This window comes from Siniperca chuatsi, linkage group LG24, assembly GCF_020085105.1.
Source record: "Siniperca chuatsi isolate FFG_IHB_CAS linkage group LG24, ASM2008510v1, whole genome shotgun sequence".
Classification (NCBI taxonomy): domain Eukaryota; kingdom Metazoa; phylum Chordata; class Actinopteri; order Centrarchiformes; family Sinipercidae; genus Siniperca; species Siniperca chuatsi.
Window position 1 is genome coordinate 1299043 of NC_058065.1, and position 18683 is coordinate 1317725.

Genomic DNA, 18683 nt, shown 5'->3' on the forward strand with positions numbered 1-18683 from the left:
GAAGAGTTGTGTCTTGTTGGGATGTTAGCTGTGACAAAGATTATGTGAGTTACGGGGTGCGAGGGAAATCACCAAACGGGAAAGTGAATAAGATCAGAGCAGAAATAGGATCATCATACGCTGAAGCTGCTAAGAGAATGGAGAGGAAGGATGAAATGGTAAAGGAAAGGAAAAGGAGCAGAAAGGGATTGGAGATGATCACAGCATCTGCATGGACAAGAAACGATTTCTGGCATTCGTTGCCATGGTTATAAATTGTGCGGCTGAAATAAAGGGGAAGTCGGAAAGGATTAAGATGGTGCTGGACGCTGCAAGAAGGTGCTTGAACGACATATCTGGAGAGGATCTGGATGTTACACTGAGGGAAGGAGTTGCACCAACTCAGACAACTGGGTCTGGGTTGTAGAATGGACTAATGTCGTCAGTGGGTTTCCACTGTGAAGCTGTTACAGTCCAGCAGTTGGCGGTACTGCAACACTCATGGATGCCAACTGCCATAAAACTCAACAGAAGAAGAAGAAGAAGAAGAAGCCCCGCACCATCGTAACGCCAATGCCTCTTCTCATTTCTCAGTTTTGTGTCTCCTCGCTCCTCCGTCCTCCTGCCTGTGACCTGGAAATCGATCTCAGCGCGCCATCTTGAAGGATGACGGGAGGCTCGCCGGAGGAGCTGTGAACGAGGATACACTCCCTTCCTCCTCCACACAAAGTCCACTTCAACAAGTTTATCCAAACATACAGGCTCTGGTGGTTCGAAACGGGCCGATATCATCGACCTGCAACAAGCCCCCGCTGTCAGTTAGAGTACCCCCCCCCTTTGAACTTTATTAAGAACACAGTAAAATTACAGTTTATTGAGGTGTTCCCAAAACATGAGCCACACCTAAATGATTCATGATAAAATTGTTTATTGTTATTGTTATTGCTGCTTTCATTAAATTACATGTAACTGACTGAATATAGGGGAAAGACACACTGTACACATGAAAAATAAATTGTTTTATAGATTAAAAATGTCGAAATACTCAATTTAAAATAATTGATTATAGACTAACTTTAGCAGCATTTGTGGGAAATGCTGAAAGAAAAGTCCTGCCACTGAAATCTAACTCTAAGAAGCTTTTCATCCAGACGACAGTGAATGAATGAAATCTTTACATTTATATTGATAAAATTCATGAATTGCTTCTCCACCCGCTCCCCAGCTCCGCTTCCCAACTCAAAGACTTTGCCTCCCTTGAACATTATTATTATTATTATTATATTAAATATTGTTTAATTTATCACTCTGAACCAGCGCTCTGCTTCACCATGTTCGCCATCTTAGTTTAGCGTGTTAGCATGCTAACATTAGCTAGTTAGCAGTAAACACAGAGTGCAGCTGAGGCTGATGGGAGCGTCATCAGCTCTGCAGGTCAGAAACCAAAGTGTCGGACACGTTAACATGTCGACCTGATGGTGGCGCTAGATGGAAAGTCAGATGAAGCACGTTTCATCACAATCCAACAGCTGCTGAGATGTGGAGGACTGACAGACACCGTCTGTGGCAGCTTGAGGTTCTGGAGGTTCTAGACCCCCTTTTTTAGGAACCAGGACTGAGGAACAGAGTGAAGGACCCCCCCCGGGGATCTCAGGCTGCGTTCTACTTCAATATAGTAGCGTACCAATGTGATCCACACTGCTCATCTTTCAGTGCTGAGCTGATCTTTAGTTCATTAGACGGTTAGTTAGCACCACCTAGTGGACAGGTAGTAGAACTCCACCCTCTGATGTGTGATTTCTGACGCTGACTGGGTTTCTGCCACAGGTTAGACTGGTTTTGACGTCACATGGATGTGTTTTAGACTTTGACTCTGAAGTTATGAGGGTGTGATGGCGTCCTCAGGTCAGACCAGCACACAGACACATTTTGGGTTTTGAACTGTGACTTTTGGGGTGAACTGTAACAAATGATCTAATATGTCTAATGTATTTTGTGGTCAACATACTGTATTTATGGGTGAATCTGGGGCTGTGTAACACATTTTGGGGTATCAGATCCTCTTTCGGGCTCCTATAAGGTTTCTGTCGGCCCTGAATATTTGTGTCTTGTTATTGAGAGGAAGGCAAACAAATGTGTCCTCTGATGTAAAGCTTGTTGTAATGAAGGAGTGCAGCTCTCTCAGCATGTTGCTGTGTTTGTGTGAAGGTGTGGGCTCTGCTATGAATCAGTGTGAGGACAGAGAGGAGGGAGCCCCTCCCTCTAAAACCAGTCTGTGTGGGGAACATGGCAGCCAGACCAGAGCTCAGAGGTGAGATGAGGATCTCTAACTGTCCATGACTCTTCTCCATGTCAGAGCTCAGCACTCAGATCACTGCGCCATCATTATTCACACTCAAAGCTCTGTGTGTGTTGTGTTCAAGGCCAGAGCAGCAGAGACCAGACTCTGCTGGACCTGGACTTGGACCTGGACCTGAGCCCAGCTGTGTATTCAAGCCCTTTAAAATACTGTTGGACAGTCTGACCTAAAATGTTCATATTTTCCAAGTGAGCATGTCTGCAGCTTCCAGCTCTTTTATCTTCATGTGCTCGTTAAACAGCGACTTCATCTCAACTTATTAACAGATATAGTTAATGTTTAACAGTCACGTGCCTCTCTGGGTGTTTCCTGTTCAAAGTTTACTTTCACTTTCTCTGACCGTCGTGTCGCAGATAGTTTTCTCCTCTGAAGCTGCAGCTGAAGGTAATGTAACCCGTCTGAAGTGTTTGACTCGTTAACACAAGCTGTTAGGCTCGTCGCTTCAGTTTGACTGTAAACTGTATTTTCTGGAAGGGTTGTATTGAGCCTGCCAATCTTTTATTTTGGAAGGATCTGTCTGCGCGTGTATGTCGTATTATATGATTACTGAACCCAAAATGCAGAACACAACAGAGCAGAGTATAATAGCAATAGATTTATTTAGATCTTGAACTTGATATCTGTGCAGAAGTCCGATGTAGTTCACCGTTGTGTTTCACTGTCGCTTCCGGGGACTCGACCGGTCCGGGTCGAGGAAGGAGAGGAGATGTGCTGGAGGGAGACTGAATACGACAGGTTCTGGTCTGGCAGGTGTGGTGGATCTGGGCTGAGCCGTCCAGGCTGTGGATCCGATTGGCGGCAGGCTCCGGGGGTGAGGTCGGCAGGGCAGGTGTGGCAGCTAGCTCGTGTAGCGTGGGGCTAGGTGCAGAGACCAATTTGGCAGAGGTCCAAGGACAGACTGTGGCTGAGATCACCGGCGGAGTGTAACTGAGATAGCAAAGACAGAGTCAAATTACTGACAGTCAAGACAGCAAAAACGAACTGATCTGCCGCTGGTAGTATGGGAGAGCCTGGTAGATATGCAGTGGAGACTGATGAGGTGATTGATGACAGGTGTGCCGGTGATCAGCAGCAGGCAGGGGATCAGGAAGCCAGACCAGAATGTACACACAAACACACACACACACATACAACAGTACCTAACCCTTTAGCGGGAGCCTCCTGGCGACCCACAGGGTGCTAACAGAGACTGGTTTTAGCTGAGACACATGGAAAGTGGGGTGAACTCTCATAGAACGGGCAGTCTGAGTTTAACTGCAGAGGGATTAATGATGCGTTCAATGATGAAAGGACCAATGTAACGGGGGGACAATTTTCTTGATTCAGTTCGTAAAGGGATGTTCTTAGAGGACAACCGAACTTCCTGACCTGGTTTGTATGCTGGTGCAGGGGTCCTACGCCGATCCGCAATTTGACGGTTTCTGTCTCCAGATCGGCACAGTGCTGCTCGAGTATCCCTCCAAACCTTATGGCAACGTCGGATGTGGTGTTGTACAGAAGGCACAGCCAGCTCACTCTCCTGGGTTGGGAACGGGGGGGGGGGGCTGGTACCCTAAAGATGCTTCGAAAGGAGAGAGACCAGAAGCAGAACTAGTTAATGAGTTGTGTGCATACTCAACCCAGGCGATTTAGGAGCTCCAGGATGCCACACAACGTAGAGCTGCCTCGAGGTCCTGATTGGCTCTCTCAGTTTGACCGTTGGTTTGAGGATGAAAGCTGGAGGAGAGACTGATGGTGGCTCCCAGTGCCCAGCAGAAAGTCTTCCAGACTTGAGAGATGAACTGGGGCGTCCGGTCAGAGACTATGTCCAGCGGGATGCCATGGAGGCGGAATACGTGTTGCACTAGGAGATCAGTAGTTTCTCGAGCCGAGGGAAGTTTGGGTAGCGCAATGAAGTGGACTGCCTTGGAGAAACAGTCTATGATGGTAAAAATGGTGGTGTTACCTTGTGAAGGTGGCAACCCCGTAACAAAATCTAGTGCTATATGGGACCACGGATGGCTGGGGATGGGGAGTGGTCGGAGCAAGCCAGCTGGAGGTTGGTGAGAGGTCTTACCTCGATCGCAAATGCTACAAGGGGCCACGAAGGCTTGGGTGTCCGCCTCCATGGTGGTCCACCAAAAATGTCTTTTGAGCAAGGACAGAGTGCGGGTCATACCGGGATGGCAGGCGAAGAGGCTGACTAACTGTAAAACCTCCAGTCGCTGAAAGTAACTGAGTACATTTCAGTACAGTCTTGAAGTACTTGTACTTTCCTTGAATATTTCTGCTGCTTTATAGTTCTGCTCTGTATCTGCCTATATTTGACTGTTTACTTCACTACGTGTTGTTACTTTTCAGATTCAGATTCACTATTAAACATTCAACTTCCTCAAAGTGTATAAAACAGTTCAAAGTGGCTCCACCTCAGCCAGCTACAACACAGAGTTGTAGTTACACATCAGTGACACAATAATAAAGTAATAATATAACAGTGACAGCAGCCGTTCAGATACACTTTGGTCTCAGAGATGAAGTAGAATATTTGTTGCTGCCACATTAGTTTGTCTGAAGTTCAGGTTCGCCTCTGTGGACTTTGGGCTCCTTATCAAGGTTGAAGGTTCAGCTTTATTGTCTTTATACAACACAGGATGGCTCAATACAATACAGCTGTAGCTCCTCCACACTCCTTCACTATAACTGAAACACGCAAAACATTACTGATGTTGCTGATTTACATACTTTACATTTCCATTGTTTAACTTAAGTTGTGTTAAATAAATATTTAGTCAAGTCATGTGTTGTCCTCTCATGTGTTGTCCCTCCTCTTCCCTGTGATTTTGTGACAAAATCTCCAATGTTCATGAAACAAATTAAAAAAGTTTGATGTCATGGTACATGTAGTGTAGTAGATGTCATAAAAATTGGTAAAATTTTGACAGTATTTTGAATTTTATGTAAACTATTGGGGTCAATGGAAATGCAGCATCTTTAGCTTACACAACCTATATTAGCATATGAATATAGATTGAAACAATACACAATAGAAGAAGCTAATAAAGCTGCATGCACAGAGTTAAAAACAAACAAAATAATTACTTAAGAGCAACGAGTCATAAATAAATAAATGATTAAAATATGCCAATAAAAAGTACCATAGTCCTTGAAGGATTTTTAAGCTGTTATCACAACCCTGGTTGTTGCGTAAGTCTTCGTCTTAAGCTGAAGGGCGATATGACCTACAATTTATATCACCAGTGAGAGCAGAGGGGCCGTGTAACAGCAAATCCAGCTGAGCTACCGTTAGTGTGAAGTTCCACAAAAAGCAACGTGAAGAAACCACATCCAGTCTACTACTCTTCATTTTATTGGCTTTTATTGCGGAAGTCTTTTCGGCAGGTGTTGTCCACAAGAGGCGCGACACAGCTGGAATATACAGCAGGATGCCACCAGTGATGCTTCTGTATTCACAAGTTGTATTAATGATTTAAGATGATCAAACTCTTAGTTCAGCTGCTGTAATCGTGACATGATGTTTTACAAACAGCTGCTAACGTCACTTTATTATATCAACACCAACCTTCTCTTCTCAGCACGAATTTGCTGTATTTCATGTTGTTTATAGTCTGTTGCCCATTATGTTGTCTGCAAATAGTCCTGAAGACAGCTGCAGACAGACAGACAGTACAGAGTACCCCCCCCCTTTTAAACTTTATTAGCCCCCGCTGTCAGTTAGAGTACGCATGTGCGAGTTCCAGACCCAGACCTACGCATGCGCCACCAGTCCCCCCCACCCCCCTTTAAAACATTTTTTTTTAAACTTTTAAAAACTTTATTAAGAACACAGTAAAATTTATTGAGGTGTTCCCAAAACATGAGCCACACCTAAATGATTCATGATAAAAATCATTATTGTTATTTCTATTTTTATTAAATTACATGTAACTGACTGAATATAGGGAAAGACACACTGCAGCACATGTGGGAAATGCTTTATGCAAGAAAATGTCAAAATACTGAAATCTAACTCTGAGAAGCTTTTCATCTAGCCACGACAGTGAATGAATGAAATCTCTACATTTATATTGATAAAATTCATGAATTGCTTCTCCACCCGCTCCCCAGCTCCGCTTCCCAACTCAAAGACTTTGCCTCCCTTGAACATTATTATTATTATTATTATTATTATTATTATTATTATTATATTAAGTATTGTTTAATAAATCACTCTGAACCAGCGCTCTGCTTTCGGTGTTCTGTTTGCTTTGGGTGCAGAACTTATTACAAATAAACATTAGTTCACGGTTTTCCTTCAAACCAAATGTTCTGATTGTAACTAACACATTTTGGGTGCAATGCAACACTTGGGGGTGAAAAGTAATTTTGAGATTATAACTAATTCTTAGTCGTTACACCAAATTTTGGGATTTGAACTGTGACTTTTGGGGTGAACTGTAACAAATGATCTAATATGTCTAATGTATTTTGAGGTCAACATACTGTATTTATGGGTGAATCTTGGGGCTGTGTAACACATTTTGGGGTATCAGATCCTCTTTCGGGCTCCTATAAGGTTTCTGTCGGCCCTGAATATTTGTGTCTTGTTATTGAGAGGAAGGCAAACAAATGTGTCCTCTGATGTAAAGCTTGTTGTAATGAAGGAGTGCAGCTCTCTCAGCATGTTGCTGTGTTTGTGTGAAGGTGTGGGCTCTGCTATGAATCAGTGTGAGGACAGAGAGGAGGGAGCCCCTCCCTCTAAAACCAGTCTGTGTGGGGAACATGGCAGCAGAGACCAGACTCTGCTGGACCTGGACCTGGACCTGAGCCCAGTTGTGTGTTCAAGCTTTAAAATACTGTTGGACAGTCTGACCTAAAATGTTCATATTTTCCAAGTGAACATTTCCTCTTTTATGTTCTGGGTGGTTTTAATCACCCGCTGCAGAGTCCTCCGGTCCTGGACCGTCCACATCTCACGCCGGTTCTGCCCCTCTGTTTCTGTCTCCAGCCCCTTCTCACTTCCCCCAGGCCCACCAAGCATTTCTGAGGAACTCTGCAGACCTGCCGTCCATCAACCAGATGCCCCCAGACTGTCCCACCTGACTCCTACATCCACCTGCTCACCTGCTCCTCATTCCCCAGGTACCCCCACAGTGTTGAACCTGATCCTGATCCTTAACCTGAACCAGTACCACAACAGGTTCTCTGTGATGCTGATTCCAGGAGCCTGAAAGTGTCCACCTGCTCCACCTCAGCTCCACTGATGGAGACAGTGTGAGTCTTGTTGCTCCTAAAATCTCCGTCAGCTGCTTGGTTCTGCTGACGCTGAGCAGCAGGCTGCTCTCTGAGCTCCACCTGCAACACGGTTCATTTCCTCCCGAGTCTGTGAGTCTGAACCCGGTGTACTTCGTCTTGAGGAAGGCCTCCTGAGTCTGCTTCTCCTGCTGCATGCTGGTAAGCTTCCCCTGAAGAAAAGGATTGTTTCGCTTTTCTTTGATATATCCAGATTTAAACTGACTGACAAAGTTACCATAGTAACCAACACTCAGTTAAAACTCACAAAGCTGAGCATGTCCTCAGCTTCCATCTCTTTTATCTTCATGTGCTCATTAAACAGCGACTTCATCTCAACTTATTAACAGATATAGTTAATGTTTAACAGTCACGCGTCTCTCTGGGTGTTTCCTGTTCAAAGTTCAGTTTCTCTGACCGTCGAGGCGCAGATAGTTTTCTCCTCTGAAGCTGCAGCTGAAGGTAATGTAACCCGTCTGAAGTGTTTAACTCGTTAACACAAGCTAAGTATTTAAGTCAGCTTGTTTTTTATTATTATTAAATAAATACATTATGAAACTATAATTAATGAATAATCAGTTCATTATAAATGATGTCAGTTTGAACTTAAACGTGATCAATAATCAAATCAAAGAGATTTCCTTTAAATGAATGTTGTAATATTTTCTGGAAGGGCTTTATTGAGCCTGCCAGTCTTTTATTTTGGAAGGATCTGTGTGCGCTGTGACCTCCAGTCGTTGAAAGTAACTGAGTACATTTCAGTACAATCTTGAAGTACTTGTACTTTCCTTGAATATTTCTGCTGCTTTATAGTTCTGCTCTGTATCTGCCTATATTTGACTGTTTACTTCACTACGTGTTGTTACTTTTCAGATTCAGATTCACTATTAAACATTCAACTTCCTCAAAGTGTATAAAACAGTTCAAAGTGGCTCCACCTCAGCCAGCTACAACACAGAGTTGTAGTTACACATCAGTGACACAATAATAAAGTAATAATATAACAGTGACAGCAGGCGTTCAGATACACTTTGGTCTCAGAGATGAAGTAGAATATTTGTTGCTGCCACATTAGTTTGTCTGAAGTTCAGGTTCGCCTCTGTGGACTTTGGGCTCCTTATCGAGGTTGAAGGTTCAGCTTTATTGTCTTTATACAACACAGGATGGCCCAATACAATACAGCTGTAGCTCCTCCACACTACACACACAGAACAGGTCTGAACAAATATTCACAATATTTTAAATGAGAACGAAACGAAACAGAACAAAGTATATAAAAGTATCACTAAAGGAAGAAATCAAACGGAAACTAAATGAATACGAAGAGCAACGTAACAGAATAACTCTCAGAAGCAGTTTAATGTACAGAACAGTGTGCGGCCTCCAACATGTAGAGCTGAGGTCCATTACAATCATTTGGGCGACACTTTGCGTCAAACGCACTCGGACAAGTTTAATAAGAATCATTCAGGCGTAACTGAAAGTTTTAGTTTTGAACTGACTGAATATTAAAGAAACTGAAGCTTCCCGTCAAATTCAATCAGCGTGTGTCAGTGAGGTAAATCTGCACTTCACTGCAGCTTCATGACGCCATCTAGTGGCCTGATAGTAGAAGTCCAGCAGCTGATGGCAGCTTCCTCTGCCTCACTGCTGTCTGACTGCATTCAGCTGACGCTGATATGAAACAGAAAGTAACAGCCAATCACTGGAGGAGCAGCTGATCTTCTTACAGGAGAAATGATGGAAAGGAGGATTTCAGCTGATGTGCAGATGAAGGATTTGTGTTTCCTCTCCAGATCAAAGTGTGTGTGAGCTGATGTGGATGTGAGTTCAGCAGCATGAATCAGTGTGAGGACAGAGAGGAGGAGCCCCTCCTCTAAAACCAGTCTGTGTGGGGAACATGGCAGCCAGACCAGAGCTCAGAGGTGAGATGAGGATCTCTAACTGTCCATGACTCTTCTCCATGTCAGAGCTCAGCACTCAGATCACTGCACCATCATTATTCACACTCAAAGCTCTGTGTGTGTTGTGTTCAAGACCAGAGCAGCAGAGACCAGACTCTGCTGGACCTGGACCTGGACCTGGACCTGAACCCAGCTGTGTGTCCTTCAAGAGTGACCGGTCAAATGATCGCCTCATTGATTTTAAAGGACGACAGCCCTCTGCTGGAAAGAGGTAATCTGTTAAAACATTAAAATATCACTGACAACTTTAGTCCAATATTTTATATGAAAATGAAGCGATGATACACAGACTGAAATCATTCAGCTTCATGTTTTATTGAACTTTGGTGTGTTGATCCTTTTCTTGCTGATAGCTGCTAGTTTCTCCAGCAGCTTCTGTGTCTGAAGACTAAAAAGTGATTTTCCATCCCTGTTGAACAGGATCTATGGGAGACCTGAACCTGGACCTGAGCCCAGCTGTGTGTCCTTCAAGAGTGACCGGTCAAATGATCGCCTCATTGATTTTAAACGAGGACATTTCTCTGACAGGCAGTAAGTAGTTGTTAAGAAGTTTTATTAAACCTGTTTGTTTATTTTCAGCATCGTTCTTCTTCACATACATTTATATTCTCACATGTGAAAGCTGCCCAGCAGTAAAACCAGTCTTCAATGACTTCAGTATCCACACACACGTTCTGACTGTTGTCTGATTCAGGAGAATAAAACAGTGATTTTAATGAGGCTAACAGATGCAGCTTTAACATTTCCACTGAGTTCCTCCATCAAACACATTTTCGTTTTTCTGACAGAAATGAAACATGTCGGTGATGACTGTGATCAGCTGCTCTAAAGGAGAATGAACCACACAGAGAGTTTTAACACAGCTGCTTTCTTATTGATGCTGCTGAGCACAAAGTATAGTACAACACTGCCACGGCTGCATCACGGCGCGCGCCACGTCAGGCTGGAGTTCTGCCTCTGTGAAGACGTCTGTCGATGCAGAGACGGCTGTTATGGATCACTGCAGGCTGCAGAAGCTCAAAGAGGAGACAATGTTCACCTCTACCAAAGCTCAAACATGTGTTGTGTGTAAAACAAGCTGATTGTTTGATCCAATTTCCTGTCGGGAGATGGGTTTGAAACAGATCAGAAACAAATACACACAACATGTGTGCAAACAAGTTTAAAAGGAACCGCCATACCAACTTATATGAACAACACCTGTACCTGTTTGCTTACCTGTAGCCCAGAGAAGTACGTTCTAGCTTTCATTTGACACACAGTTCAGTGTGAAATCACCCTCAGCTTTGGTTTGATCCAGTATTCTCTGGTTTTCTCTTTGGTGTTCCTGATGTTTCTCTCACTTCACCTGCTACAAGTTTATTGTGACTCACTACCAATTTGCACAGGACAGGTAGCATCCAGTTAGCTTGTGTGAGCTGTGCGTTGCTGTCCACAGTATTATAGAGGTCAATAAGAGCTGGAGGGACTAAACCAGACAAGCTGGTGAACCAACACAGTAAACTGAAAGCTGCACAGAAATGCAGACAGGACTGTTGATTCACAGTGGGATCAGCAGTACGACCAACACTTTAATGTCAGGGAAACCATCTGATTCAATGTTGTAATCAACACTTTAACTCAAAGGACCTTCAGCTTGTGTTTGTCTCTGTGTGGACAGACATAATGTGAGCTAATTCTTCATGATTCCTCCACAGAGTCGACCAGGAGAGCTCAGAGGTTCCCAGTGGTCAGTCTGCCCAGCAGCATCAAACACACCTGGACTCCATATTTATGGTCTGTACATGTACAACAACTACTTTTACATCTATTCTGGTCACAATAATCTCCACGCTGCACTTTTTAGACCAGTGGATTGTCAGTCTGTCCAACATGGATCTGATGTTTGGTTCCATGATTTTAGTTTGATTGTGTCATTCATATAATATTCTGTTCCAGCTGCTGGAGGAGAACATTGTCACTTTTGTGAAGAACGAACTGAAGAAGATCCAGAAGGTTCTGAGTTCAGATTACCCAGAATGCTTAGAGAGGCAGATGGAGGATGAGGAGGTGTTGGACGGTGAGGAGGAAGAGCAGAGGAGGAGCAGCAGAGAGGCATTTCTGAAGATCACACTGCACTTCCTGAGGAGAATGAAGCAGGAGGAGCTGGCTGACTGTCTGCAGAGCAGTAAGAGGATTTCTCTAAAGATTTAACATGCTGGATAAATGGGACATTTACTGATGTCTCAAGAGATGGAGGGAAATATTATTGATCTGATTTTTTGTGTGTTCATTCAGGAAGTCATTCTGGAGTTTGTCAGCGTAAACTTAAATCTAACCTGAAGGAGAAGTTCCAGTGTGTGTTTGAGGGGATCGCTAAAGCAGGAAACCCAACCCTTCTGAACCAGATCTACACAGAGCTCTACATCACAGAGGGAGGGACTGCAGAGGTCAATGATGAACATGAGGTCAGACAGATTGAAACAGCATCCAGGAAACCAGACAGACCAGAAACAACAATCAGACAAGAAGACATCTTTAAACCCTCACCTGGAAGAGATGAACCAATCAGAACGGTGATGACAAAGGGAGTGGCTGGCATTGGGAAAACAGTCTTAACACAGAAGTTCACTCTGGACTGGGCTGAAGACAAAGCCAACCAGGACATACACTTCACATTTCCATTCACTTTCAGAGAGCTGAATGTGCTGAAAGAGGAAAAGTACAGCTTGGTGGAACTTGTTCATCACTTCTTTACTGAAACCAAAGAAGCAGGAATCTGCAGGTTTGAAGAGTTCCAGGTTTTGTTCATTTTTGACGGTCTGGATGAGTGTCGACTTCCTCTGGACTTCCACAACATAAAAATCCTGACTGATGTTACAAAGTCCACCTCAGTTGATGTGCTGCTGACAAACCTCATCAGGGGGAACCTGCTTCCCTCTGCTCGCCTCTGGATAACCACACGACCTGCAGCAGCCAATCAGATCCCTCCTGGGTGTGTTGACATGGCGACAGAGGTCAGAGGGTTCACTGACCCACAGAAGGAGGAGTACTTCAGGAAGAGATTCAGAGATGAGGATCAGGCCAGCAGAATCATCTCCCACATCAAGACATCACGAAGCCTCCACATCATGTGCCACATCCCAGTCTTCTGCTGGATCACTGCTACAGTTCTGGAGGAGGTGTTGAAGACCAGAGAGGGAGGAGAGCTGCCCAAGACCCTGACTGAGATGTACATCCACTTCCTGGTGGTTCAGTCCAAACTGAAGAGCATCAAGTATGATGGAGGAGCTGAGACAGATCCACACTGGAGTCCAGAGAGCAGGAAGATGATTGAGTCTCTGGGAAAACTGGCTTTTGAGCAGCTGCAGAAAGGCAACCTGATCTTCTATGAATCAGACCTGACAGAGTGTGGCATCGATATCAGAGCAGCCTCAGTGTACTCAGGAGTGTTCACACAGATCTTTAGAGAGGAGAGAGGGCTGTACCAGGACAAGGTGTTCTGCTTCGTCCATCTGAGCGTTCAGGAGTTTCTGGCTGCTCTTCATGTCCATCTGACATTCATCAACTCTGGTGTCAATCTGCTGTCAGAAGAACAATCAACATCCCAGAAGTCTGAAACAAGAAAAGATGAATCTGCAGTGACACATCTCTACCAGAGTGCTGTGGACCAGGCCTTACAGAGTCCAAATGGACACTTGGACTTGTTCCTCCGCTTCCTCCTGGGACTTTCACTGCAGACCAATCAGACTCTCTTACGAGGCCTGCTGACACAGACAGGAAGTGTCTCAAAGACCAGTCAGGAAACAGTCGAGTACATCAAGAAGAAGATCGAAGAGACTCCCTCTGCAGAGAAAAGCATCAATCTGTTCCACTGTCTGAATGAACTGAATGATCGTTCTCTAGTGGATCAGATCCAACAGTCCCTGAGTTCAGGAAGTCTCTCCACAGATAAACTGTCTCCTGCTCAGTGGTCAGCTCTGGTCTTCATCTTACTGTCATCAGAAACAGATCTGGACGTGTTTGACCTGAAGAAATACTCTGCTTCAGAGGAGGCTCTTCTGAGGCTGCTGCCAGTGGTCAAAGCCTCCAACAAAGCTCTGTAAGTAGATACATAGTGGGGTTTATTCATCCTAAAATACTGTGCTATCATTCAACTGGAGAAAAAAATAAATTACTTATTGTTTCCTTACTGTTGTCTCTCCAGACTGAGTGGCTGTAACCTCTCAGAGAGAAGCTGTGAAGCTCTGTCCTCGGTTCTCAGCTCCCAGTCCTCTAGTCTGAGAGAGCTGGACCTGAGTAACAACAACCTGCAGGATTCAGGAGTGAAGCTGCTGTCTGCTGGACTGGAGAGTCCACATTGTAAACTGGAAACTCTCAGGTCAGATTAAGTCACAGTTTGTCTTATTATTTAAGTTACTTCTCTAAATTTCAAGCTCCACTTAATTTCACAGAGCTGTTAGCATGGCTGTATCTCTTTAACATTTAGATTCCAATGTCATGGTTACTGTTGAATCCCTGATTCAGTCACTGTATTTATTTATTCATTTATTTGGAGAGTCTCCTCTTGTATCTGACGGACGCAGCAGGACCCTCAGATGATCTGCCATGTGTGTTGTTTTGTGTGTTTGCAGGCTGTCAGGCTGTCTGATCACAGAGGAAGGCTGTGCTTCTCTGGCCTCAGCTCTGAGCTCCAACCCCTCCCATCTGAGAGAGCTGGACCTGAGCTACAATCATCCAGGAGACTCAGGAGTGAAGCTGCTGTCTGCTGGACTGGAGGATCCACACTGGAGACTGGACACTCTCAGGTATGAAGAGGCCTGCTGCAGCCACAGACAGTCAGTCTGATAGAAGAGGTCTTTTTGGTTAAAGGTGGATATGAGAGTTATATGAACAATCACACATGTAGGAAGCCTTTTTCCTTTGCTCAGAACAGAAACACTGGTTGAACATAAACAGGAGATATTTGTGTAGGAGGTCTCCAAGGAGAACATCTCCAGGAACAAACATGATAATTGCCTGTTGGTAATAATTTACGCAGTTTGGACAGATGCATGTTAAAGGAACCTTCTGTCAGTTTGAGGAATACAGTTTTTTGCCCTCTTACCCGATTCATCTCAGTACAGAGAGAGGTCCAGGACATGGTTATAATAATAAAAAAATAATAATAATGATAATCTTCATTTATTTAGCATATCCATATTCATCCATATGACAAACTCCATCACAAAGGCAGCAAAAGAAAACACACAAGTCATAAAACCATCTGGTTTTAAAAGAAAACATAAAAAACAAGAAAAACATCTTTAACTAAGTAAAAGACAGTTTAAAGAAAATGAAAACTAGTAAAATCAGGAAAGGCTCTCGAAATAACGTATGTTTTAAGAAGGGACTTGAAAGAGATCACTGACTCAGCCGACCTGATTTAAAAGTAATCAGTGAAATCTTAAAATCTATTCTGAAACATACTGGGAGCCAGTGTAAAGAGGCTGAAACTGGAGTTATGTGATCAGGTTTCTCGGTTCTGGTTAAAAGCCTGGCAGCTGAGTTCTGTCCAGTCTGGAGTCGATCAGTAGATTTTTGGTTTCGGCAAGTAAAAAGGCTGTTGCAGTAATCCAGGCGTGATGAGATGAAGGATGAACTGGCCCGCTGCAGGGAGTCCGGTCAGAACTTAACCAGAGATGTCTGACGATCCAGGAATGTTTGTTGAGAAACCAGATGAATGACAAATTGAACATGAAGTTGAATGTGGTTCTGAAATATAAGCAAATAATACAGAAAGTACATTAATAAGCATCAGTATAATTACACCATTACACAGGCCGCAGTCTATCAGTGTACGTAGAATTTACATTGCTCTACAGGCAACAGATCGGCATTTGACCATCAATGTTACCACTAGCATTATTTACCGAAGCTGTTGTGGCTGCCAGCGTACAGAACAATATAAACAAGAGTTCCCTTCATTTCCATGTAATAAAGGCTGAGGTAGAACTGGCATAGACGGCATGCTAACATAATGCACATTAACACAAACAACATTTTGCTGTTAATCCTCTTCATCTGTTCAAATGAACACAAAACATGAAAAACATTCAGCTTTGTTCTCAAACGGTTATTTAAAAGAAGCTGTCTAACAGGGTGGAATCACCACTGTGGGTTTTCCACGAAGGCAAACACACTCTCTCACATCTGTATCCGATCATTTGGACTGCAGAATGTTTTTCATGATGTTTCCTCTGGTGGGAGCAGCAGGAAGGAAACACACCTCCAAGCGATAGACCCCTCCGCTTCACGTCCAGCTCGCCAAACGCTGTCTGAGCTTATTTGACGACGGTGACCACATGACCCTAATACATGAAAGAGCGTGGCCTATAAAATAATCAAAGAATAGTTTGATTGTTTTATAGTTTTCTGGCTTATAGTTCTTGTGGAAGTGGATTACTTCAAACACATCAACAAAAAAAAGGTCAGTAAAGTAAAAAAAGTATATTTAATGAGCGTTATTCTGTGTTTATGTGATAAAGAAGACCTTGATCTATAATTGAAGCCATTTGTTCTAAATATTTGACGCGTTTCAAAGAAAATATGAGGAAGTAATTCATGGGGACAGAAATGTTGCTGCATAACAAGAAGGACCCAGGTGGGAGAGCAGGAGAGGGATCGAAGACTGAAGCAGCTGAGAATATAAGGATTCAAATAAGGAAAAGACTTGACGAAGCCAGATTTAATGCTGACAGAGATTTCTATGACAGTTTGTCTGTTTTTCCTTTTTTACGTGGAGAACTGAAGTGCTGAGCGCTGCAGGGCCCCAGTACAGCTGGTTAATAACAGCTGGCCTCCACAGCTTCAGGTCCTCCCTCTCCTTTGCAGCAGCATCCAAAGTTTCCTGTAGACCGCTTTCACAGCAGAAACACAATGTTCAAAAAGAAAACGTCATTACAGCAACAGCCGACCTGAAGGGAACTACCGACAGCCCTGTGAGAGGAGTTCATTCAGTTATCTGTTCATGACTGAGCTCATAGTGTTGGGTTGTACAGGACTGCATCACACTGAGAGCTGTTTCTAAGGTTTTGTGATCCAAAAAGATCCAAATTAAAATAAAGAATTGTCTTTTTACTCAATAATACCAAATGTGGTCGCACATATTTGGGTGAACCACACATGTCTGCGTGCTGAAAGAGGACGTGCTGGTCTGACCCCCCTCCTCCTTTCAGGGTGGAGCCCGGTGGAGTCCGATGGCTGAGACCAGGTCTGAGGAAGTGTAAGTGTGTTTTTACTTTGATTCATGAAAACAAAGCAGCACACATTCAGCCATCTTCAAACTGTGACATCACTCATTCACGTCTCTGATGTCGTCATCAAACAGATGATAGATTAATAACTGCAGCTGTGTTGTGTCTCGTTCTCTCCATCAGATTCCTGTGAACTCACACTCGACACAAACACAGTGAACAGTAGGATCAAACTGTCTGACGACAACAGGAAGGCGACACATGTGGAGGAGGATCAGCCATATCCTGATCATCCAGACAGGTTTGACTGCTGGGAACAGCTGCTGTGTAGAAATGGTCTGACTGGTCGCTGTTACTGGGAGGTCAAGTGGAGAGGAAGGGTATTTATATCAGTGAGTTACAGAGAAATCAGCAGGAGAGGAGGCAGTGAAGACTGTTTGTTTGGATTGAATGATCAGTCCTGGAGACTGAGCTGCTCTGTTGTTGGTTACTCTGTCTGGCACAATAACAGAGGAACATCCATCTCCTCCTCCTCCTCCTCCTCCTCCTCTGGTAGAGTAGCAGTGTATGTGGACTGTCCTGCTGGCACTCTGTCCTTCTACAGAGTCTCCTCTGACACACTGATCCACCTCCACACCTTCAACACCACATTCACTGAACCTCTTTATCCTGGCTTTGGGTTTGGGTTCTGGTCCTGGTCTGGTTCCTCAGTGTCTCTGTGTTCTCTGTAGGAGGGAGAGTCTCCTCCTGTTAGAGAAACACATCAGTTGAGTCTGTACAGGATCACAGCTACAGAAATCTTTCAGGTTATTGTCATAAATTCATCAATGAACTCAAAGTGATTTTCAAAGTTTCTCCATCTAACAGCTGGAAATAAAGCCCAACATTTTCATGCTCACGGTTGTTTTCTTGGATTAACGACATTTAAAAAGGAAGAAGTCACATTTGGCATCATCATGAAAACTGAGCTGATCCTAAAGACTGTTATTATATTTGGTCAATTATTTTCACTTTCCTTTCATTTCTGAAGCTCATGAAGAAGAAAAGATTGTTAAATATGACCATTAATCTTCTCTCTGGAAACGTCTAGTATTTATTTCTGTAATATGGTTTTTGTATGGCGTTGCCGGGGGAACCGCTGCCTTCATCAACACTGATCTAAGAAAATATGAAACCTGCTGAAAACAAAAAGGTTAGTTTGTAATATGAGACCACCATAACAACCAGTCACATTGAGTGTGTACCATTAGTGTCGTCACGGTAACAGCAGCAGTGATCGACAGGTTGTGGAAGTTGCTGATGGTTGCCACAGCGATGAAGGTGATTTCAGGCTGTCATGTGACCTCTGAAGCGAAGACAGGCTTTCCACTGTAAACTTGTTCCACTTCCAGTCCTTTAAAGATGGCCGCTCTGATCATTAAATGGTGGAAATGCTGTTGACTTGTTCCTTCTGTCACGTGTTGTTTTGAATTCTGGCTCTTGTTCCAATAAAAGCAGAACGTTACTGTGAGTGTGTTTGTTGTCTTTCTCAGGTCAGGACCACTGACATGATATTATATAATATAATATTGAGGTAGACTGGTGTGCAGTAGTGATACAATTAATACATTGTCATGTAAACAGGTTGTGCAATAATGTAAAAACTTATTTTTGTATCTCTGCAGAGAGAAACTGAACAAATATCTTGTAAACAACTTGATTCTTTACACAGATGTAGATCTGTTTTCAAAGTATTTAAAGACGAACTGTCATCTTTTTAAAATCCTCGACACATGAACAGGAAGAAGTGATTAAAACTACACAACGCCCTGGAGATGTATTTTAAGTCCTCCTTCTTTAACACCTTCAGTAGACACATCACTTACTTTGATTATTTTACTTCCTGTGGCAGTCACTGTT

The 18683-nt window shown here is 43.6% G+C and overlaps 1 protein-coding gene and 1 pseudogene across 1 annotated transcript in view; both read left to right on the forward strand.

Moving 5' to 3' along the window:
- The window catches only part of LOC122872003 (NLR family CARD domain-containing protein 3-like), a 35123-nt gene extending 16829 nt beyond the window's left edge, over positions 1 to 18294 (forward strand). The window contains 1 exon segment of the mRNA XM_044187665.1: positions 17636 to 18294. The gene's annotated coding sequence lies outside the window, so the exon portion shown is untranslated.
- On the forward strand, positions 6848 to 18294 carry LOC122872001 (annotated as a pseudogene).
- Positions 18295 to 18683: the final 389 nt, after the last annotated feature.